We start from the raw sequence: 24234 nt of genomic DNA, 5'->3' as shown, positions 1-24234 counted from the left end.
TTTTTATTGGAGTTCAATTTGCCAACATATAGCATAACACCCAGTGCTCATCCCGTCAAGTGTCCCCCTCAGTGCCCATCACCCAATAGCTCCAACCCCCCGCCCACCTCCCCTTCCACTACCCCTTGTTCATTTCCGAGTTAGGAGTCTCTCATGTTCTATCATCCTCACTGATATTTTCACTCATTTTCTCTCCTTTCCCCTTTATTCCCTTTCACTATTTTTCATATTCCCCAAATGAATGAGACCATATAATGTTCGTCCTTCTCCAATGGACTTACTTCACTCAGCATCATACCCTCCAGTTCCATCCACGTCAAAGCAAATGGTAGGTATTTGTCATTTCTAATGGCTGGGTAATATTCCATTGTGTACATAAACCACATCTTCTTTATCCATTCATCTTTCGATGGACACCGAGGCTCCTTCCACAGTTTGGCTGTTGTGGACATTGATGCTATAAACATTGGGGTGCAGGTGTCCTGCCATTTCATTGCATCTGTATCTTTGGGGTAAATCCCCAGCAGTGCAATTGCTGGGTCATAGGATAACTCTATTTTTAACTCTTTGAGGAACCTCCACACAGTTTTCCAGAGTGGCTGCACCAGTTCACATTCCCACCAACAGTGCAAGAGGGTTCCCCTTTCTCCACATCCTCTCCAATATTTTTGGTTTCCTGTCTTGTTAGTTTTCACCATTCTCACTGGTGTGAGATGGTATCTCATTGTGGATTTGATTTGTATTTCCCTGATGGCAAGTGATGCAGGCATTTTCTCATGTTGTTGGCCATGTCTCTGTCTTCCTCCATGAAATTTCTGTTAATTTCTTTTGTCCATTTCATGATTGGATTGTTTGTTTCTTTGCTGTTGAGTTTAATAAGTTCTTTATAGATATTGGAGACTAGCCCTTTAACTGATATGTCATTTGCAAATATCTTCTCCCATTCTGTAGGTTGTCTTTTAGTTTTGTTGACTGTTTCTTTTGCTGTGCAGAAGCTTTTTATCTTGATGAAGTCCCAATAATTCATTTTTGCTTTGGTTTCCCTTGCCTTCATAGATGTATCTTGCAAGAAGTGGTTGTGGTCAAGTTCAAAAAGAGTGTTGCCTGTGTTCTCCTCTAGGATTTTGATGGATTCCTGTCACACATTTAGGTCTTTCATCCATTTTGAGAAAGACTCCAAGGTATTTGAAATAAAGCATTAAAGAGGACAGAATTACCTGTGATGGATGTGGACACATTAGGAAGGAAGGGCTGATTGAGATTTCAGTTTGGGGTATGTTAAGTTTTAGATGCCAATGAAATATCTAAGTGTTGATGTTTAGTAGTTAGATATAGGTGTATGGAATTCAAGGGGAAGGTCTGGACTGAAGATATAAATTTAGGAGTCAATGGCATACAGGTAATATTTTAGGCATGACTCTGGCTAAGATTACTCAGGGAGAGGGTGTAGACACAAGTCAAATTCAAAGACTGAAGCACTTCTGAGTTGAGAGATCTAGGAGATGAGGAGGACCCTACAAAGAATGGAAGGAGTGATCAGTGAAGACAGAGAAAATCAGGAGCTCATGGAGTTCTGGAAGCCAAGCAAAGAAAGGGTTTGGAGGAAGGCAAAGTGATCAAATGTGCTCAAGTTCTATTATGAACTAGCAGGTGTCCATTGGATTTGGGAATGCAGCAGTTGTTGCTGACTTTGACAAAAGTGGGTTGTGGGAGAAGCCTGACTAGAGAGGCTTTGAGAGAGAATGAAGGAGGAAAAAACAAACAAACAAAAATCAAAACTGGAAACAATCTCTCCTTTAGGGAATTTTGCTAGCAAAGGGACAAAGAAATCGGAGAATAGCTAGCAGAAAACTAAGGTCAAATTATATATATGTATTATATATGCCTATATGTATATGTGAGAGAGAATGGAGAACATGTTAATACACTAATGGGAATGATCCATTCCCACAAAGAATATCATTTATGTTTCTTCACAGACCTTACTTACCTTCTCTTTCTGATTTTTGACTGATTTATTTTTAGTCAAAGTACCAACTGCTAAAGAAAAACATCACTGCCTACACTTTTTCAGTAATTCATTTTACTGGTTCAAAACACTTGTGATCAGAAGTGGCTTCAAGTTCTTTTTCTTTTAAATAACTGTGTGAATATGGTAAATTTGCTTTATCCTTGTACTCTTTATCTTCAATCTACAGGCTGAGTAGATCTAAGAAATAGTAACACACACATATTTCTTGGCAATCCATAAAAGCAGCATTCTGGAGACAAGTGACATAAAACCAGAGAATGATCAAACTTCCTAATTATATAACCATTTCATTATTTTTCTCTGCAGACTTAGAACATTGGGGATTTTTCATGTGGTTTTTAATGAAAGTCACCAGATAGAAAACAACAAAGTCATTCAAAAGGTATACACAAAGTTCACTTAATACATGGATGATATTAAGAGAGCATCCTTCTTGCACTATTCCAATGGATACCATTAATGAAAATTATAAAAATTCAGCTAGGCCTAAATTATATATATATATATATATATATATATATATATATATATATATATATAATCTCCTAGGATGTGACTTAGTGTTATTGGTTGAATTGTGTTCCCGCAAAAGATGATGAAGTCCTAATCCTTAGTACTTGTGAATGTGACTTTATCTGAAATTGAGTCTTTAAAAAAAAAAGAAGAAGAAGATTTTATTTACCTTTTTGAGAGAGAGAGAAATAGTGAAAGAGAGAGCATGAGCAGACAGAGAGGGAAAAGCAGGCTCCCCACTGATCAGGGAGCCCAAAATGGGGCTTGATCCCAGGACCCTGGGATCATGACCTGAGCTAAAGGCAGATGATTAACTGACTGAGCCACTCAGATGTCCTTGGAAATTGTGTCCTTGCAGATGACCAAGTTAAGATCATTAGAGTGGGACCTAATCCAATATGATTAGGCCCTTATAAGAAGGACAACATTGGACACAAAGGCAGACATGCATAGATGAAAGATGATGTGGAAACACAGAAAGAAGGCCATCTGTATGTCTGAGGCTACCAGAAGTAAGAGAAAATGAAATGCAGTCTTTCTTATAGTCCTCCGAAGGAACCAGTCCTGCCATGACAGTGCCAATAGCTTGATCTCAGATGTCTAGCCTTCAGAACAGTGAGACAATAAACTTCTGTTATTTAAACCATTCAGTTTGTGGTGCTTTGTTATGGCAGCCCAGAAAATTAATCTACCAATAAATAGGATTTATTGTGTTTCTTAAATATTAAACAGATAAACAAAAACATACAAACAAAATCATGGTGCTCTACTTTGGCTGTCAATTTTAGGATCACCATGACTCCCGGCTTCCTGGTGAAGCCAATTTGGCAATACTGCCAATTAGCTCTTAGAGCAGCAGTTTTGTTTATTTACAAGGAGAGCTAACTTCAAGTTCTAGTTGACAAAGAAGGAATTACAGTGCTTGGAGACTTAATTTTGTATCCCTAAACATTGTTGAGATAGCCCAACTCTGGGAGGTAGCATTTGTTGATTTTTAAAAAATTATTTATTTATTCATGAGAGACACAGAGAGAGAGAGGCAGAGACACAGGCAGAGGGAGAAGCAGGCTCTTTGCAGGAGCCTGATGTGGGACTTGATCCCGGACCTGGGATCACGACCTGAGTGAAAGGCAGCTGCCCAACTGCTGAGCCAAGTAGGTGTCTCCATTTGCTGATTTTTTTTTAGTATATTCACAGAGTTGTGTATCATCCTTATAATCTTTAAGTTTAGAATATTTTATCATCCCAGGAGGAAATTCCTTATCCAAAAGTAGTCACTCCCCATTTCTCCCCTTGCCCCAGCCACAGACAACTACTCACCTACTTTCTATCTGTAGATATGACTCTCCTGGATATTTCATTTAAATGGAATCATACAACATGTGGTCCTTTCTAATCAGCTTATTTCATCTACCATAATATTTTTAAGATTTGTCTATGTTGTAGCATGCATCAGTAGTTCATTCTGTTTTTTTTGCCAAATAATATTCCATTGCATAAATATACAACATTTATTTACCTATTCATCAGTTTATAGACAGACATCTGTGTTCTTTCAAGTGTTGGTTATTGTTAATAATGCCATTTGTACATCTGTGTAGAAGTCTTGTGTGTGGACATATTTTTATTTCTCTTGGATTTTAGCTAAGAATGGAATTACTGGGCCATGTGGAAACTATATTTAGCAATTTGAGGAACTACTAAACTGTTTTCCAAAGTAACTGCACCATTTTACATTCCCATCAGCAATGAATGAAGGTCCCAATGCCTTTACATCCTTTCCAATACTGTTTATTGTCGCTCATTTTATTATAGCCATTCTAATGGGTATGGAGTAGTATCTCATTCTGGTTTATATTTACATTTTTCTAAAGACTAGTGATGTTGAGCATCTTTCTTGTACTCATTTGTCATCTGCAAGTCTTCTTGGACAAATGTCTATTTAAATTTGCAGTATTTAAAAAAAAAAAAAAAGTCTTTGTCTTTGTTAATGGCACCAAGCTACTAAAACCCTTGGAAATGCTACAGTGATAAATATCTTTTGTATGCTAATGAAGTGACTGGTGGCTGGGTGCCCCTAAATAGCCTGAGGATCAGAACTGATCCTAAGAAAGACCAAGGCATGATTAGGAGGTTGGGATTTTCAGCCTCATTCTTGACCTTTCAGGAGGATAGAGGGGCTGGAGGTTGAATTACCAATGATTTAATTAATCATGTCTATGTTATGTAACCTCCATAGAAAGCCCTAAACAGTGGAGTTCAAAGAGCTCTTGAGATGGTGAACCCAGATGGTGTATGTGCCATACACCGCCATACACCTCCAGGAGGATGGTGTACCCCAATTCCACAAAAAGATAGAAGCTGATTTTTTAATGACCCTCTGGAATCTTTCCCTACGAGCCTCTTCATCTTTTATATCCTTTACATTAAACCAGTAAATTTAAGTAAAGTGCCCGCAAGTTCTAGCAAAGTATCAAATCTGAGGAGAGGGCTGTGGGAAGCCCCAATTTATATCTGATTGGTCAGTTTGAGATTCACAATTGGTTTGAGATTCACAAGCGGCATCTGAAGTGGAGCCGTCTTGTGGGACTGAATCCTTTAGGACACCCAGCTGGTGTCAGAGCGAATTGGTTGTCGGTGTTGGAAAGGACCCCACAAAATCTTTGCCCATTTTATACTGTGTTATTTATCTTGTCATGATTAAGTTGGTAACACTTTTTTATATATTCTAAGTCTATTATCAGATATATGACATGACATACAAATATTTTCTAGCATTGTGTGGGTTGTCTTCACTGTCTGGATGGCATCATTTGAGGTTTAAAAGTTCCTAATTTTGATGAAGTCCAATTTATCTATCTTTTTCTATTGTTATATATGCTTTCAGTATATCTAAGAAACCATTTTTTAACCCAAAGTCACAAAAGTTTATTAATGTGCTTTTTTTCTGTGAGTTCTATAGTTTCAACTCCTATTTTGAGGTCTATGTTTCATTTTGATTTAATTTTGCATGTAAGGTAAAGGTCTATTGATCATTTTTAAAATATTCCATTTAGCTTCCAAATCATTGCTAACCAAAAAGTCAAATATGTGTAACTTGGCTCCCAAATCCTATATATAATTTGTCAGCAAGAGCAATCAAATAAGCCAGTTTTATTACTTGTATCAGAGATAAAATGAGAATATAAATTTGAGTTCAGGAAACTGATGTGATCACCATTGCATGGCTAGAGGTCTGTATATCACCTTGGTATATTCAACTATTCTTTTGGTTCTTTTATGACATGTAAAGTGGGAAAAGATCCAGTTCTCCATCCCCCTTCCATTGGAGAATTAAGGGAATCAAAGAAAATTATGAATAGGAAAGCCCTTTGAAAAGTCGACTGTTGTAAGAAGGTATTCACAACAATAAGTTTTGCCAAATGCCTCCTAAATGCCTCTTAAAACCATAATGCTATAGGCAGCAAAAGGCTACACACAGGGACCTCACTGAAAATTAGTCCTTCGCTGATCCTCTCTACAGGCCTACACCGACAAGGAGGTTCAAGAAGTTCCTTCCCTAGGAGACGTTGATGCAGAACCAGGCTTGGGAATCACAGGTTGTACTGACCTAACAACAGGACTACTCTGTGAATTGCAGTTATTATTCACATCTAAAAAGAATAGCAAAAAACTGACAGGTGTAGCCTGACTTTAAATGATAAAGATTTTGTGATATAGATTAACCTTGTCAGTCAAAAGAAGAAAAAGACAAAAGAAAAAAAATCTTACTCATTTTCCCTTAAATTACCTGTGTGTTTGATGAAAAAGCATCATACAGTTTGTAAGCACAATAGCGGACAAGAAGCTATATTGATAACCTGGTGGTACCCCAATGTAAAGATATCATGCTTAATTAATACTGTCTTGGAAATCAGTACCCCAAGAATGCAAAAGAGTCACCAAAGACCATGGTGATAAAAAACATCAAGATCAAACATCTTAGAGCTGTTCGAACCCAAATAATCCCTGCAGTCAGATTCATACCTTGTCTCATTCCTGATTCTTATCTAATGGTTTGTTTCTTATGTTTTCCTCTGATGCCCTTACTAAGACTGTCCACCCCTTAAGGACAGAATCTAGCTTTACTCTTCTTTTGCAACTCCAGGAGCACCTAGCCCGTGGTAGGCATTTGATCAGCTGGAGCCAACTAGCTGAAGCAGCAGGGACAAATGTAGCTCCCTATACAGCCCATTTGGTTATAAGGGGGAATTTACAAATTATTTTTGGGGGAAATTACAACTTCTAAGTGCATATTGGAAGAGGGAATTCTAGTTTTTGCTACAGAGTGGGGATAAAACTTACCAAAGTATGCAAGTCACCTTCTGTAGAATACATCTGCAGAGCTGGGTTATGATACTTGTTTTTTCTCATGTGGTTGAGTTTGTAAAGATACCACTCCCCCATGCAAATCCATTCCAATAAAAATCAAATATTCTGTCTGTTGAAACCTGTGACATAGCCCTCATTAATACACAAGCTAGCTCAGCGCCATCACCTATCCAGCTGCACCTCATAGTTTCTAAATCATGATTTGGGAATTACAGTCTGGTCATAAAATGTTTTATTCCTTGCATTTGGAAAACAGAATCGATTAGCACACACAAGCAGAAACACACTTATATTATTAGTGAAAGGGGTTTGTTTTTTGTAGACATAGAAAAATCCACCATAGGTCAACCATCCACTCCCTGTACACACTTCCATGGACATTTATTTCTTCAGCTACTGGCCAATAAAAAGGAAATACCATTCACTGTGCCATTCTGGTATAAAGTACAGTGAAGTAGACTCATCAGAAATACACTAAAAATAGCCAGCTCTGATTGTAATCAGGGATAGAGTGTTCATATTAATGTTCTGTTTCACTCTGAAATTTTCCCTCATTTTTTCTTATGCATTTGGATCCTGCTCTCTCCAAAAATTATGGAGTTGCCTATCCTGCCTGGAGATTTGAATTCTAACCACAAGCTTAGCTCTCTCAAACCATTAGGCAAGCCACCAAGACTGCAGTAAGTTGGCACCACTCACTGTCTTCTATATGGTGATCATTTAGAGTTTTCATTAGGGCATTTGGACCTTTTGGCAAAAAAGAGTAGATTCTATACCAACCAATGGTACATGCAGGTCTCTGGAGTTGGCCAGTCTCAGATGCCAAGAGAGCAGGCCTAAATATGTGCTTTTAAATGCAGGGTCAGCACTGATGGACTTCCAACCAACACAACCACCACGCATTCATGTAGTGCTTCCACAGCCAGCAACTTGATTTGATTTGCACTGCTCTCCCATTCCTCATTTTGGACCATCTGCCTTGGCTGAAGGCCGAGCTGTTTGAAATGTTCTGTTTTCTCTAAAATGGTTTTCTGGATCACCCACAGAAAGACTTCCAGAATATTCCCTTTCCATTCTTTCTCCCTCCCCCTTCTCTGCTATAAAAACAAGCTATCATATCATTCCAACTTTACTGGTGCCCATAAATTCTCCTCTAGGAAGTCAGCTGAGGTTCAGACCTTTGGCTGCCTTGGCCTGCTACTGCCCCTGCTCTGACCAACACACCTCCCATGGTGGAGTGAATCTGGTGACTAGAAAGGGCTGTGCCAAGTGCTCCTATGATTTATCTTTACCTCCTGACATGAGCGATTGGCAGTTAAAATGCTTCAAGTTCTCCCTGCTGTTGATGCAGAATTGCCCATCATGCCTGGACTGTAATGAACCACTAAGCTATCCACAGCTTCAATCACCAAAATTTCCCAATCATCTTTGTCTTCTTGGTACAACCAGGTGTGTGTGTGTGTGTGTGTGTGTGTGTGTGTGTGTGTGTGTGTGTGAGTGTGTGTGTATGTATGTACTTGCATGTGTGGGAGCTGGAGCTCCTCATATACTCTGCAGGATGTGGGAAGGAAGCCGGGGAAGAGAGTGTGGAATATCATTCTTCAGCATCTGTCTCTCAAAACTGCTCTAGTTTTTTTTTTTTTTTTTTTTTTTTTTTGTTTCCATAGAAGCAAAAGGAGGGATGGGGGAGACTGTAGTCAAATAGAACATTCCTATAGCAGAAGCAAAAGAACTAGTGACTTTTTTTTCATCCCTTTTTCTTATGTCACCCCCACTCAGTTTGAAATTTCCAGGTAATTTGCCTTTTTGAGATACAGAATGGGGATAAGAAGAGGCTGGCAGGGTGCTGTGCACAAGTATATACTGAGGAAGGAAGGATGCTAAATTTTCTATAAGACTCTGTGACCCTCAGGTATTTCATTTGAGTATCTATATTCCTTTCCCAGTCCAATGCATTTCCTTGACTTCACTATTTCATCTCTCATGAAATTAAAGAATGTACATAGAATCTCCTTTTAATAACCACTTGAACACAGCACTTTATAAAACCGTCTTTTAAAACTATAGCTTGAGTGTGCCTGGATGGCTCAGTCTGTTAAGCACTTGCTTTTGGCTCAGGTCATGATCCCCGGGGCCTGGGATGGAGCCCTATGTCAGGCTGTCTGCTCAGATGGGAGTCTGTTTCTCCATCTGCCCCTCCCCCTGCTCATGCTCCCTCTCTCCCTCTCAAATAAATAAATAAATAAATAAATAAATAAATAAATAAATTTAAAAAATAAAATAGAACTATAGCTTGATATTACATAAATCCATTTCCTGTAAAAATGTTTCTAAATAAGCAAGTATACCTTCTAAAGCAAATGATTTAAAAATTATTATTTAAGCAAAATGTAACATGTCTTACAATCTTTGAAATGGAAAAACTAAAGTACTATAGGTGTTTAAGATACACAGGTGGATGCATTTATAAAAATCATGTTCATTTCACTGTGCATAAATTTTACATTAAGAAATAATGGTAAACAAATATCAAACTCTAGATAAAGATCTGCATGCTGAAGTAGTCAGGGGTGAAGTGTATTGATATCTGCAGTTTATATTGAAATGCTTCAAAAATAGGATGAATACATATGTAGTAGTTAACGTAGTAAAATAGGTAATTGTAAAATTAAGGTGGTGGGTATATGATCACTGTACAATTTCTTCAACTTTTCTGTATAGCAAAAAGTTTTCATAACAAAGCACAGGTGTGACATCAGAGTGGCACAGCCCTTAGAATTGGGAGACTTGGATCCAACTCCCAGTGTGGTATGAATGCACTTTAAATGGGGTCAAGACCTTAACTTCAATGTACCATGGTTTCCCCAACTACAAAATGAGAATCTCAGATGTGTTTTTTGTACTGATAACCTATTATTTTATGAAACAAGCATGTATTAAATGGTCAGAGACCTTCGATTCATAGGAATCTTGGGCTCTTATTTATTGAATTTATGTAGTCCAAAGGAAACACTGAAAATCCTATTATCCAACATTTTACCAATTGGAAAGCTCTAATGTGCCTTTCTGATCATCTCATCTCTCCCAGTGCAGACTTCTCATCTGGTGCCAAGTGCAGATGCCAGAAACACGGTGGGTGGGAATAACCTCTCCAAAACTGGGGCTGGTAAAGATTGGTCTGGATAATTTGAACGAAAACAATTAGACTGCTGGCCTATGGTGTGCTACCCAAACTATTTTGATGTGATTATATCTCATTGCCCTTTCAGCCCTGGAGTCTGACATCCAGGCCGAGGAGGCAGCCACCTACAGGGTAGGTATCTGGGGCATTCCGAAGGTGGGTCTTCCTCCACACTTCCCTTTGTAGCCCCCAAACCTCATCCTGTATTCCCAGGTCAAAATAGCTGTCACTATGAGTTAATAATGTGACTGAGGCTGGGTTTCTTATTAAAAATACAATTCCTCCTAGAGTGGGCAACACATTCTATTGCTGCAGCCATTCATACCCGATTATTAATGACTACCTTAGACCATTTGGTCGACTAAAGCAGAATAACATAAACTGGGGAGACTTATAAATAACAGAAATTTATTTCTCACAATTCTGAAATCTGGGAAGTCCCAGATCAAGGCACTGGTGGATTCAAGGTCTGGTGAGATCTGCTTCCTGGTTCATAGATGATCATCTTTTCCCTGTTTCCTCACATTATAGAAGAGATAGGGAGCTCCTGGGATCTCTTTTAGATAGATACTAATTTCATTCATGAGGGTAGAGCCCTCCCAAGGGCCCTACCACCTAACACCATCTCATTGGACATTAGGATTTAACATATGAATTTTCAACATTCATTCATAGTAATAATATTCAAATCCTTTCCAGATATTTATAATGGGAAGAGAACAAGTACTATTATGAGAATTTTCTCACCTCCCGCAATACTCTTGCAGTCTCATACCAAAGCCAGAACTTGCCTTTTAGCCTGAAATGGAACCAATATACAAAGCATCCTTAATAAACCCACCTAGAAGCCATTTATCTTATCTTTTATTTTATTCCCTTCTTCCTTAATTCATTCAACCACCTAAAGGTTATTAAGCATCTCTAACTTTCAAGGAACTATGCTAGCTTCAGAGGATACAGTGGGGAACAAGACAAGTATGGCCCTTAGCATTGAGGAAATGACATTCTCACATGGTGACCTGAAAATTACCTGGTTTTAGTACTGAAAATCTCATGTCCTGGGAACCCCCTCAGTCCTGAGCAGATCAAAATAGTTGGTCACCTTAGTTTGATGTATAAACTATAATATGTGTTATAATGCAATTATAATTGTTTGAGGATTGCAAAGATGCTCTGGGTGTTTACAGTCTTCCTTAACCTGTGGAGTCCTAGAAAGCTCCTCTGAGGTCATGGGCATGTGAGCTAAGACAAAAAATGAGACTGTGAGAGAGTTTCAGGTAAAGAGAAGTCACACTCAGAAACTGTGAAGTCAAAAGGAGTGTGGTGTGTTTAAGAAACATAAGGTGACTTTATGTCTTGGTTGGCTTGGAACTGCCCTGGTTATAGCCTGTTGCCCTGGCCTGCTCATAAACAGTGCCCCTGTTCACTTTCACAAGTGTCTTGGTTTGGAAAATGACTACAGATTCACCACAGAGAAATTACAAGATGTCCACATGACTAGAACAAAGGGACTGAGGGAGAGCAAATGAAGCTGCTGAGATGGCAGAAATCCAATTGTCCAGGGTTTCGGGGGAGACATGAAAGGTTTGGGACATTATTGTAAAAAATACAAGAACAGTGCAAAGAGTCAGATACAGAGAAGTAGCAGGATCACATGTGAATTTTAAACAAAGCACATGGAAGAGTGGATGTGAGAGATCCATTTAGCAGAGCTTTTGCTGTGATCCAGGAAGAGATGACAGTAGCCTAGATTGGGGTGGAAGCACCAAAAAGGGAGATAAGAAGATAATTTAAAAAGATGTTTAGAAGGAATAATTGATAGAGTTCAGTATGATGGCTGTAAGATCCTGGCAGCGGGAATGTCAGGGCTGCCATGATAGGCCACGTGGGGGGACAAGTGGGAAGAGAGGAAAGGGGATTAGCTTCTGCAAAGAGAAGACTAGACATAGAAGAGCTAGAAAGGTTTAAAGACCATATAAATTGAATTCCCAGTTAGTCTGACTGAAATCACCTGTACAAGGATCTGCAAACTGTTTCTATAAAGGGCCGATAGTGAAGATTAGGCTTTGTAGGCCATACGTATCTGTGGCAACCTGTCTTCTCCATCATTTTAATGAATAAGCAACCATAGACAATATGTAAACATATGGGTGGCTGAGTTCCAAGGAAACTTTATTTATGGACAGTGAAATTTGAATTTCATACAACTTTCACATGTCACAAAATATTTTTCATTTGATTTTTTTATCCATTTTATTTTATTTTTTAAAAGATTTTATTTATTTATTCATGAGAGAAACACAGAGAGAGAGAGAGGCAGAGATACAATACAGGCAGAGGGAGAAGCAGGCTCCCTGCAAGGAGCCCAATGTGGGACTCAATCCCGGACCCTGGGATCACGCCCTGAGCTGAACCGCTCAGATGCTCAACCGCTGAGCCACCCAGGTGCCCCTTCATCAGCCATTTTAAAAGGTAAAATCATTCTTAATGTGCAGGTCCTATAGAAACAATCAGTGCCTGAATTTGGCTTTGGATTGTGGTTGACCAAACCCTGGACCAATATACCCATTTTCTTAACACAGAGTATAGCATAGCGTCTTATCATATACGTTCTTAGGTAGAATTATGAAAAAGCTCACCCCAAATGCTTTCCCTTTCTCCTTGTCCCTAGAACAAGGAAGACATTTACAGTCTCTTCATGCCTAATCTCTAATTCATCTTTTAAAAAAGTCTTTTATTTCTAAAAAAATGTTTTCTCTTTCTTTAATCTTTTTTTGGGGGCCTTCCTTCTCTCTGCTTTCCCCACTTAAGGCTCCTATTTTATTGTATCAATTTGTTTTCTCACTAATAAATTTTGCTTTTACTATCAGAAGTATTACTGGATTTGACATTTTCAGTGAGGATGCTGAGATTTCTCCAGTTTTTGTTTATCACTTGCCTTTTCATAATCATGGACAGCCTCAGACCTTCCTAAATAAAGGATTAATGCTTACACAGCATGATCTACACCTGGCAATCTATTAGCAATTAACAGCCATTACAAATAGTCAACCCAAGATCCAGAGGCTGCCAGCTTCATAGGAAGTAGGGGGCCAACTTACATTGTTAATGATATGCACAGCATTTTTTTTTAATTTTTATTTATTTATGATAGTCACAGAGAGAGAGAGAGAGAGAGAGAGAGGCAGAGACACAGGCAGAGGGAGAAGCAGGCTCCATGCACCGGGAGCCCGATGTGGGATTCGATCCCGGATCTCCAGGATCGCGCCCTGGGCCAAAGGCAGGCGCCAAACCGCTGCGCCACCCAGGGATCCCAGCATTTTTTTTTATTATTGAAGAATAATTAACATACATTATTGTATTAGTTTCAGGTATACAACAGTGATATTCAATATTTATATACATTATGAATGGTCACCACAATAAGCCTAATTACCATCTGTCACTATACAAAGTTGTGCCTGGCCGTCAGCTGGGACAGGGGCCACCCCTGCCCACTAGTGCCTCTGCAGCACAGGATTTTTTTTTTTAATTTTATTTATTTACTCATGAGAGACACACACAGAGAGAGAGAGAGAGAGAGAGAGAGAGAGAGGCAGAGACACAGGCAGAGGGAGAAGCAGGCTCCATGCAGGGTGCCGGACATGGGACTCAATCCTGGGTCTCCAGGATCACACCCTGGGCTGAAGGTGGCGCTAAACCACTGAGCCACCAGGGCTGCCCTGCAGCACAGGATTAAATATATTAGCGCTTGTCCAATGGCATCTGAAACTCTACACTAGTCATAAATACAGGTTTTTAAAAGAGAAATACAGTTCTATATGTATGATAGTTTCTAAAACTCACCTAAGACTCATCTGTGAGCAGGGGAATGACTGTCATTCCTGCTTGTTTCATTATAGAGCAGTTAGACTGCAAGTCCTCTCTAAATAAAATGCATCTCACCAAAAATGTGTTTGTGCAGAACAGGCTTGTGTCCAGCAGCACCTTTACTCCTGTCTTGTGTTTCTCTGTATGGAATTATACCTCAAATCAAGGCCAACATCTGCCCAAATGCATAGCTTACAAAATGAAAGAAAATTTGACTCAGCAAGCAGAAGAATTGGAATAGTATCAATGGAATCTTTCTTTCTTTTTTTTTTTCCCTCTCCAGAGCTAGACTAGGTGTAACTTATGAAAACTTTGCCAAGATTTTGGAGGAGAGCAAAATCTTGATGCTATGAATGTAACAAGGAGTAGGAAGGCAAAGTAGGAACATACACATTTTGTTGAGCCAGTTCAGATGCAGCCTGTCATAGGGTGGGGATACCATTGCCTTTACCGTCTTTCACATCAAGAGCAGTCACCATTGTGTGTCTGGGTGGGTCAGTCAGTTAAGTGTCTGCCTTTGGCTCAGGTCATGGTCCCAGGGACCTGGAATTGAGTCCTATATTAGGCTCCCTGCTCCCTGCAGGAAGTCTGCTTCTCCCTCTCCCTCTCCACCTGGCCCCTACTGGCACACTTGCTCTCTCTCTCTCTCTCTCTCTCTCTCTCTCTCTCACGTTCTCTCTCAAATAAATAAATAAAATCTTAGGGAGGAAAAAGTAGTCACCATTGCTCTGGAATACAATCTTTTATCTGGGAGGCAGCAGAAGTGGTATGGGGAGTTGAGAGGGCATGGGAGCATAGCGATTGATCATCATGCAGCATGTTTCCCCCTGCCCTTCCCACCATGGAGAACACCTGTGAAGATAACCAGTAGCTGAGGTATGATCCAACAATCTAGAACTTTGTGGGAGTCTCTACTATAGGAAAACTAGTGCTTTGATGTGCAGCCCTGTTTCCTCATAGACCCAACTCTGCAATTGGCTTCTTTGAAATGCTGCAGACCCAATTGGAGAATATTTAAAACTAAAAGTCTCAAGGGTATTAAAATGAATCCTGGCAACCAGATTGAGGCATGAGGATTTAAAAGATAGCAAGCACACGCCCTGCCACACAAGTATGTCTGGAGTCATACTGATGACCGGGGTGGGGATGCATGCCTAATGTGTGATGCATTCCTGGCTGCCCTGCATTTGGTTTACCTCAGTTGTCACAGACTCAGCCTTGTTAGATAAAAGGGCCACCACACTTCTTTGGCCCATAGAAATGGACCATTTTCACAAACTCCTAATTCTGAAAGCATTCAGTGGATGGAGCCAGGGGAAGAAAAAAAAAATACAGTTTAAAGGCATGCTTGGAATTTGCTAAGAGGCATGCATGGTCCTTTTGGAACCAAAATAGAATTTTTGATGAAGTATCTTGTGGTAAATTTGAAATATTAGCCCGGGGGCCCCAACAAGACATAATTCACTCCACTGGTGAGAACAAATCTCATTTCCACATCCATTCCTCTAAACTCATTACTGACCCGAGGGAAAACGGTAGCCTGGAGCAAGTTTTAATAAAGACACTGGTGGAGTCGTTGCTATAGTACTAAATGCAATAATGAGCAACAAGCCACTTGGTGGCAATGGACCCCTGGATCTGGAGAGACCCCAGAAGGGAGCTTCTGAAGCCTTGCAAATTCTAACCAGAGCAGAACACAATATCCAAAAAAGGTTTCCTTACTTTAGGTGATAATTTGTCATATAAGACTCACCCTGGCTTAAATGGTCTGATTGTCAGCTTGCCTTCAAATGAAAAATTGCTGAGAATAATTGATTTCAAATTAATTTTGATTTAAAATATAAAAAAAGAACCAGGCAGATGCAGTCAGGGAATTAAAAAAATAATAATAACTCTGGGGACAGAAAGACCTAGATTCACATTCCAAATCCAGGACAAACTTTATTCCCTCCTTAGAACTCAATCTCTGCCACTAAAAGTATGTGTTTAGCTAAACATAAGTTATCTGTGGGCAGAGTCCTGTGTCTTTGCTGTTTGCTGCTACCTCCCTGCATGCCTTATCATAAAACATGCTCAATACAAATACATTAAATAATTCTACTATCAATGACTTTTACAAAAATTAAGAGAGCTAAGATTTCTATCACTATTGGCACCTTGCTTGGCACAAGGTGGTTCTACAACAAATTCAGAACAAATTCACTGCTGTTGTAAAGCCACTAGTGGAAAGGCCACAAGAAGAGCTTCTAATGAGAAATCCAACCAACTTGAAGAGGTTTGTCAGCTGCTGTGGTGGTGCTGGCAGGAAGGGGCCAGGTTCAGGGAGGTCCAGGCAGGGTCACATTGGAGAATGGAGGAGGGAAAGGGGAGACAGGACACATTGCCAATGCAAAGGAGTACTTTTTAAATTTATTTTTTATTTTTTTAGCTTTATTTATCTATTTATTTTTATTTTTTTGCAAAGGAGTATTTTGAAAGAACCAGACCCAGTAACAGTAATTAAGGAGTCATACTTGCTAATCAATCCTCAGCTTTAACAAGTAGAGTGGAAGGTTTCTCTGAGTTGCCAGAGCGTATCTATGTCCAGGCAGGTAAAGTCAAATAGAAAATCAAAGCAGGTGTCTAGAGAATCCACATAATCAGCTTTTAGGAAAGATGCATACAGAGCCTAGAGAGGATACCTGGCCTAATTTCTCCCTCCTTACGTCCCATCACATCCTAACACACATACCCTTTTCAGTCTGGCCAATCTGTTCCCAACATTTTCTGTGACCCTATGATGACTTCCTCATTCCCTTGGGCCTGGTCTTCAAGCTTTTCTCTGCCAAGCAAATTTCTACAGAAAGAATCGATACAACTTCCCATCATTATGGAGGATGGGGAAAGAGAAACAGAGAGAGGAGATGAGCTCATTCTAGCACAGTGGGACTATTCTGCATCTCCACTTGGTCTTTACCACAGCTTTTCATTTGTTTCTATAATGCAAGGACTTTTCTCTTATTGCTTTATATTGTCTATATCTTGTTTCCTCAAACAAAACATTAATTCTCCAAAGCAGGAACTTCTCCTTGGGCTGAGTTCTCACCCATGTAGCCCAATGAACACCTATCAAATAAAGGGTGACAGGAAGTTAGCAGGTACCTGCTTCACATGCTGTATAGACAGGAGCAAATGGCCTTTTGCAATTCTCAGTTACTTTCTGCAAACATTTATAGTAACTATGATATGCAAGGTAATCTAAAGGAATATCAATAATATTGTACAAACACATACATAAGTAGATCACATTAAATACACAAACATGCACACACACACACACACATTATGAGGGGATATATCCACTTAGTCATTCCCAGATACAGGATTGCTAACCAGATTCTGGTTCAAAATCTCCCCACAATCTACTCTTGAGAGCCAGGGCTGCCCAAACCAGCAAAGCATGGGAAAGGGCCTAGAGCTCAGCAGTAGGATCTTGCCTGACCCACTGCGGCCCCTAATACTGATTCTTTGGGCTACATGCTTCTCTAGTTGATTGCCCCAAACCCATTTCCTTCTCCCCATCCCTCCTGCTCAGTGGGTCTTTCAGTTTGGCACCTCAGCTCAGCCAATGCCCATCAATAGGCACATCTTTGTAATACAAAACCATGTACCTCCCTTTAAGCTCATACAACTTGAAGTCAATACATTAAAGTTTCCAACGTGAGGTCTGCATTCAAGAGAAAGAATATACAGCATTTTTACTAGTTTTTTAATAAAAAACTGATCGGCCTTTCCCGAGAAAAGGGAGAATGAAAGCGATCTCTCTGTTTTCTGACTGCTGGGATTGTAATGTAGGTGAGCCAGGGCACAGGGACAGCTGACAGTTTGCTGTCAAAAAGAACAAAATGGAGAGTCCAGGGAGTTCTACACATAACTGCAGAATTACCAATCGATCACTTTCCATTTCATAGTAACTGTGAAATACATCCAACAGTGGATGCCAGATAAGCTGTCCATACCAATAAGTAAACATTTCCAGGCATCAGAATTGCCAGAAAACAGAGGAAGTAACAAAAGAATGAAACCGTATATACATATAGGAGGGAGGGAGACTTCCAGCACAGATGGTTGCCCACACTGAGCACATGGATAAGTGATTATCACAAAGTTGAAAGAAGCAAGTCTTGGGCATATGTTATAGCTAAAGTCGAAGCAGGGGTGCAAATGATATAGCAGGACAGACAATTAGGGAATTAATTAATTAAGGCTCTGTTTATACTTCTATTGTCAGTGCTAATTATTTGTTGGTTTGAAGTAAGCTCCCCTGTCTTCATTAGTGGCTGTCAGTGAATGATAGCATACTTGGATTTCCACAAGTATCAGTTGTTTCCAACGACTGTATTTGCAGCATCAGCTCATTTTATCACATGATGACGGTAATAACCAAAGAACCCATACTTGGCAAAGCTAAAAATGTTTCGTGGGTTTTATTTTCCCCAACAAGAGGTATGTTATTATTGCTATTACTATGTTATTATTACTATTACTTCCTTTAGATTTTAGCCTCTGTCTGATATTTAGTATATCAAGGTAACAGTTTTCCTTCAACTTTGAAGGAAAAAAAAATGATTAGGTTCTTTGGAAGAGGATGAGCCCGCAAAAGTTCCCTCCACAAAACATGTATAGACCATCAAATCCAGTTTACAAATGGCTATTCTCCTGTATCCCTTCTCTGCCCCTCCCCTCTCAAGGCATTCCTAATGGAAGCAAGCACATCTAGGAGACCTGGTCTGGAAATCTGTAGACAACTTCTCAGTGAGGAATTGGTGACAGGATCGACTTGCTCATGTCTGTGATCATTAATTTCTACCTTTCCACAAAGGAGTGGCTGCTATTCTGGTGATTTCTTATGGCTGCCCTCAGACTTAGAACCAAATCACAGCCTGTGTTCTAACTTCTGCAATCCTCTAAGAGTCTTCAGGGTCCAGGTGATAGGGGCAAGGCTTGGGCAAAGACTGGAAGAATATTAATAAAGGTCTTTATCAGCAATGGCTTAGGAATACACCTGGAGAGAGGAACGGGGTTTCTAAAAAAAGAAGGAAAGGAGGATGATAGATTTGGGAGCTTTTCATCACTGAGAGCAAGGGTGTGTGTAAATGAGAGGGGAGAGTGGAAGAGAGGAGACTACAGGAGACAACAAAAATGCAGTCTCGACAAATTTGATATGATTTCACTCTGGGATGTTATTTTGGAGATTACTTATGACTTTTTAACCAATAACTAAGAAGCATCTCACCAAACCTATTCTCCTTTAAAAGCTAGACCTGAAGAAAGTGACTTTTTATTTCTTTTTAGGAAGCTACTTTGTTTCCTTAAATGGAAAGTTCCCGGTGGTACGTCTTATTTTAGAATCTCTAACTTTACCTTCTCTTTTTCCTATTTTTTTAAAATTAGAATTGTTGGCTTATTTTTGATTTTGTTATTTTGGGGGACATTTAGACTGGCCATTTGGTGTCAGATGCTAAAGGTGGTGATTTCAAAAGCAAAGGAATGGAATCACAAGTGCATATAACCCTGAGTAGTGCAGAAAGATGCACTTCGGCACTTCAGAGAGGCAAGGGGGGCGGGGGTGGAGGACAAAATCAGAGTGTAGAAATAGATACAATGACAAGAAGACTAGAGTTGCCATCTGCTGGAGGATGGAAAGAATGACATTTGACACTCACACTTGCAGAGGAAAGCTAAACTCATTAGTCAAAATAATACATCTCCATGTACTGTGTACTGCCAATTAAAGGATAAAAAACTAGGAAGGGGTGTTATTATTTCAGCATGCAGCTTTTGGATAATGTAGAAAATATATGCGGGAAGTAAAACAATGGCATCCTCTTTCCCTAACTTGCACCCTGCATACTCTTTAAAGAGATGATGAATACTGCTTTAAACCCTTTCAAATGCCAGCATGTTCCCTCAACATGTATTTCTCACTTTCACCACTGCCGCTTTGAAACCGAAATTGATGATGGGGTTTCTTCTATAAGTATGCCTAGTCATTGCTCACAGATTTTCTTTCAGCTTATGTAACATGGCCAAGTACATGAAGCTCACTGAGGTTCGATATAAGAGAGCACCAGACTGGGGATCAGGAAAGCCAGGTGAAGAATCTCAGTTTGCTCACCAGCTCCTAATGTAACCATAAGCCAATCACTTTGTTACTCTGGGCCTCTGTATTCTAAGCTGTAAAATCATAAATGATATGGAGGAGGGGCTGCAGAGTTAAATGATCTCTAAGGCCCTTTTTAGCTCTCAAATTCTGTGAATCTATAAGCATTCCAAACTCATGTAGCACTTATAACATGAATATTCAAGCTAAATTCTCATCATTGGCTTCTACTGAATGCAGCAAAACAGTATCTAATGGCTTGATTAATCAGCCATAACCATCTTCTTTGCCAATGAAGGGAAAACATGTTTTCCCCCTTCTCATATTGTAGAAAAAGAGCCAGTTATTTAAACTTGATTTCTCAGATGCTGTTCCTATAGCAGCAACTGCCATACCAAAGTTCCCTGATGAGGAAAAATAGAAAACAAAAACAGCTTTAAGAATCACAGAGTTAGAACTGCAAGCAACCTTGAACATCAGAAGTGGAAACTGAGGTTAAGGAACTCCTCCACACTCAAAAAACTGGTTTGAGGCCAAAATGGACTAGATTATTTAATTGGCAATTCCTCCTCAGCTGAAACAAACCCACCTTTCTTTCAGTAGCTCTAAATCCTGCATACCTACAGCACCTGAATCAGGGATCCCTTCTTTTCTAATAAATTCTTATCTAGCCCAGAATGATTCCTCCCTCCTCTGGAAACACTAAGGCTTAATATCTGAGCCCTCACTTCGCAATTAACACAGACTTTCATTCATTTCATTCAGTCAACAAATATTTAATAAACACATTTTTTATTCCTGGCATTCTTTTACAGTGCAACTAAAGAGTTAAGGCCTTTGTTCTCATGTAAGTTGTATTTTAATGGGAGAGGAAGGGAAACATAAACCAAAAAATTTCCAGTAGTAGCATGTGCCATACAGAGCATTACAAAACAGGGTGACATGACTGAGCATCAAGGAAGATGTTGCTGAGACCTGACTGACCAGGAGAAGATAGCTATCTATTCCTACAACGGAAAAGACTGGCATTTGGGGGGCACATTAAATGTAGAATGAGGCTGGAAAAATAATCAACAAGAGGGATAGAGATGAAAGATGAGGTAAGGGAAGCAGACCAGATCAGATGATTTGGGGCCTTATGGTCATGCTGAGAAATGTGCTTTCCTTGCAAGCATTCTGAGAAATTAAGCAAAGAACTTAGTTCTCTTTTTGCGGATATCAGTCGTCCAGATCTCCAAAGGTTAACTTCTTACTTTTTTTCTTCTTACAATTCTCTCAACTCCTACACTGCCCAAATCTTTGTACATAGAATTTTTTTTTAATAAATAGCTGCTGAAAGGCTGACTGATTGGGTAGTGCATGAAATCTTTAAGTGAGTTAATATTTTAAGTAGGGACTTAACCTGAGGGCAGTCAGAGGCCACGATGAGCACAGCCCTCAACTTAAAATCCACAAGTAGACTAAGGGAATGAGCTCAGGGTTGAGACAGCACGCCCTCACACACAGCCTAGAACTCTCAGCTGAGATGGTGACAATGCCTCATCCTAGGAAGAGCCCTTAAAGAACAAAAGGAGCAAAGTGAATCCCCAAACTTTGGAGAGAGGTTCTCACAGTCTTTGTACCCAGGTGTCACACAAGTATAATTGAAACTTTGGAACAGGTGAATCTGTAACAATGCATGATGTCCCTGCTCAAAAGAGTATCTTTGTGTAAAACAGCTTGAATAATGGCCAGAATTAATTCAGAGAAGTTTTCTCCTTTTTTTAATGCTTTTCTTTTGACTGGAGAGCAATCTTTAATTGCAGCTGTAAGAGAAGCAAGTATAATGAAGAAGTTGTTAAACATTATGAAAACTATAATGTTTCCAATGTTAGCTGAGAATAACCTGACTTATTTTTCACCCTGAGTTCTAGAAGAGGCAAATTTCATGCAATTAGCAAAGAATTGTGTGTGTGTGTGTGTGTGTGTGTGTATCATCTTCCTTCTTCTACCAGGCTCCTTGTGCTCTAAAGAGGTCCCCTAAGCTCTGATGGGAGGAACCTGCATCTTGGAAACCCAGGTAGATGCTGCACCTTTTTAATCTTACATGATATCTGGAGTGCTTAGTGATACACATAGATTTACTAACAGCAAAAAGGAAGGAAGGAAGGAAGGAAGGAAGGAAGGAAGGAAGGAAGGAAGGAAAGAGAAAAAGAGAAAGAAACATAAAGAGACGGGGGAGGGGGGGGGACAGGATGAGAGGATAGAGAGAAAGAGAGGAGGAGAAACCAAGGTACATTGAAAGTCATGAGACATGGTCAATGATGAGAGCCCACCAATGCTATATGGAGGCAGAGGTCAAAACGTCCCAAGCATCCAGGACAGTGCCTGGAACACAACAGATGCTGTAAGAGATAGAGGATGGACAGACGGACAGGGACTGGGTGGGTGGGAGGGTGGAGGGAGCGAAAAAGGAGGAGGGAGGGAGAGAGGGAAGAATGTGGGAGACCAAAGAGGAGTTGAATTTGAGAGATAGCATGCAAGCAAGAAGGAAAGAGATTAGAGGGAAAAAGCTAGACATGAAGAGGAAGAAAGAAAGGAGATTATTTTCAAATTTGGATGCCTGTCAGAATCACCCAGGGGAGTCTGCCTCATACAGATTCCCAGGTCTGTTCCCAGCCCTGTTAAATCAGAAGCTGGGGGTGGCGGTGGGTTGTAGCCTAAGAATCTAACAAAAGTCAGAACCGAAGGCCCAGATGCTGTTGCTGTGCAGGCAGATTTTGAGAACCAGTGAGCTGCCTGCAGAGAAGAAAGGAAGGATGCGCCTCGTGGGCAGTAGCAGGGCTGATGCCTGTACTGAGCCTGGAGGTGGGAGCTGGGGTGCTGCTCCCTATTTCTCCTCAAGAAGGTGGCCCATCTGCAAGAACCAGAGCTCTCCTGGTGGAAGCCGTCCCCAGCTTTGCCTATCCCCCAAGTGCATGCCCTTGGGCGGCGTCGGGAACGCGGCGGCCCAGCCTGGTTTTGGAGTTCGGCCCCCGATTGGCACCGAGTGGCAAGACAAGCTCTCCCACATGCTGAGGAACGAGCAAAAGTGACTCGGTTTCGGAAAGCCGACAAGGCGGCGCTGGCACCCTCCAGCCCGACACGCGTTCCCGATCGCCATGGCAACGCCGCGGCGCCCAGCGCAGCCGGGGGAGGCGCGTGTGCGCGGGGCCGGGCGGGCGCGCGGGGCCACGAGCTGCGGGAGCCTGGGGGCGGCAGCCAGCCCTGCCGGGAGCGCAGCCGCCCAGGCACGGGAACGGTTGCCTCTCGGGATTAAGTCTCCGTGGGCCCAAATGGTGTGTGTTACTATGACAATGGTAAAGAGGTTCTCTGGCTTTCAGGGGAGCGGCTACGTGCAGTGTGAGCTGCAGAAGGCACGAGCTCTCTCCAGGTTGAGAACACACACGTACCCATTGCACTGGGCGTTTTACTGACAACGACCCACACTGAGTTTCATTTAGAGGCTGTGACTTAAAAAACCAAACCAACAAACAAAAAAACCCCATAAAGCCTGGTGGTCGAAAGAAGAGAATTAAGCCTGCTTATCAAATGGTAATTAATTTGGTCTCTAGAAAGTAAAAAAAGATAAATAAGCTAAGTGTTCTGATGAAGTAGCTCTATGAAACTCTATACATACCAGGAATGCCTCGAATATCATCTTAAAAAAATACGACCATATATAAAATCATGTTTTGTTCTGTTATTGCTTCGTAAGCAAGAGGAATATTCACTCTTCTCTGAAGCCTACTGTGCCTTTTTGTAAAAAAATTTAAAAAAGAATACAGAGCATCTTCAAAAGGGTTACCGTTTTTCATAGAGTATAGATTACCTACCATGCCAGAGACAGCCCCAAAAAACGCTAGCAGAAAAAAAGTATTGATTAAATATAGTCACAAACACTAAGCTTACATTATTAATATTTCCCACCACTGATGATTTAGCATTTTATTATTCATCAGAACCTGTGAGTATACTACACATGCCTGGGTGGCTCAGCGGTTGAGCGCCTGCCTTCCACCCAGGGTGTGATCCTAGAGTCCCAGGATCAAGTCCTACATTGGGCTCCCTGCAGGGAGCCTGCTTCTCTCTCTGCCTATGTCTCTG

The 24234-nt window shown here is 40.5% G+C and overlaps 1 protein-coding gene across 6 annotated transcripts in view; it reads right to left on the bottom strand.

Moving 5' to 3' along the window:
• CTNNA2 (catenin alpha 2) overlaps positions 1–24234 on the bottom strand; it is a 1081323-nt gene that overhangs the window by 310871 nt on the left and 746218 nt on the right. The gene's annotated exons all lie outside the window — the stretch shown is intronic.

This window comes from Vulpes vulpes, chromosome 8 (genome assembly GCF_048418805.1).
Source record: "Vulpes vulpes isolate BD-2025 chromosome 8, VulVul3, whole genome shotgun sequence".
In the NCBI taxonomy this organism is placed as follows: domain Eukaryota; kingdom Metazoa; phylum Chordata; class Mammalia; order Carnivora; family Canidae; genus Vulpes; species Vulpes vulpes.
This window is presented reverse-complemented; position numbering and strand designations above follow the sequence as displayed.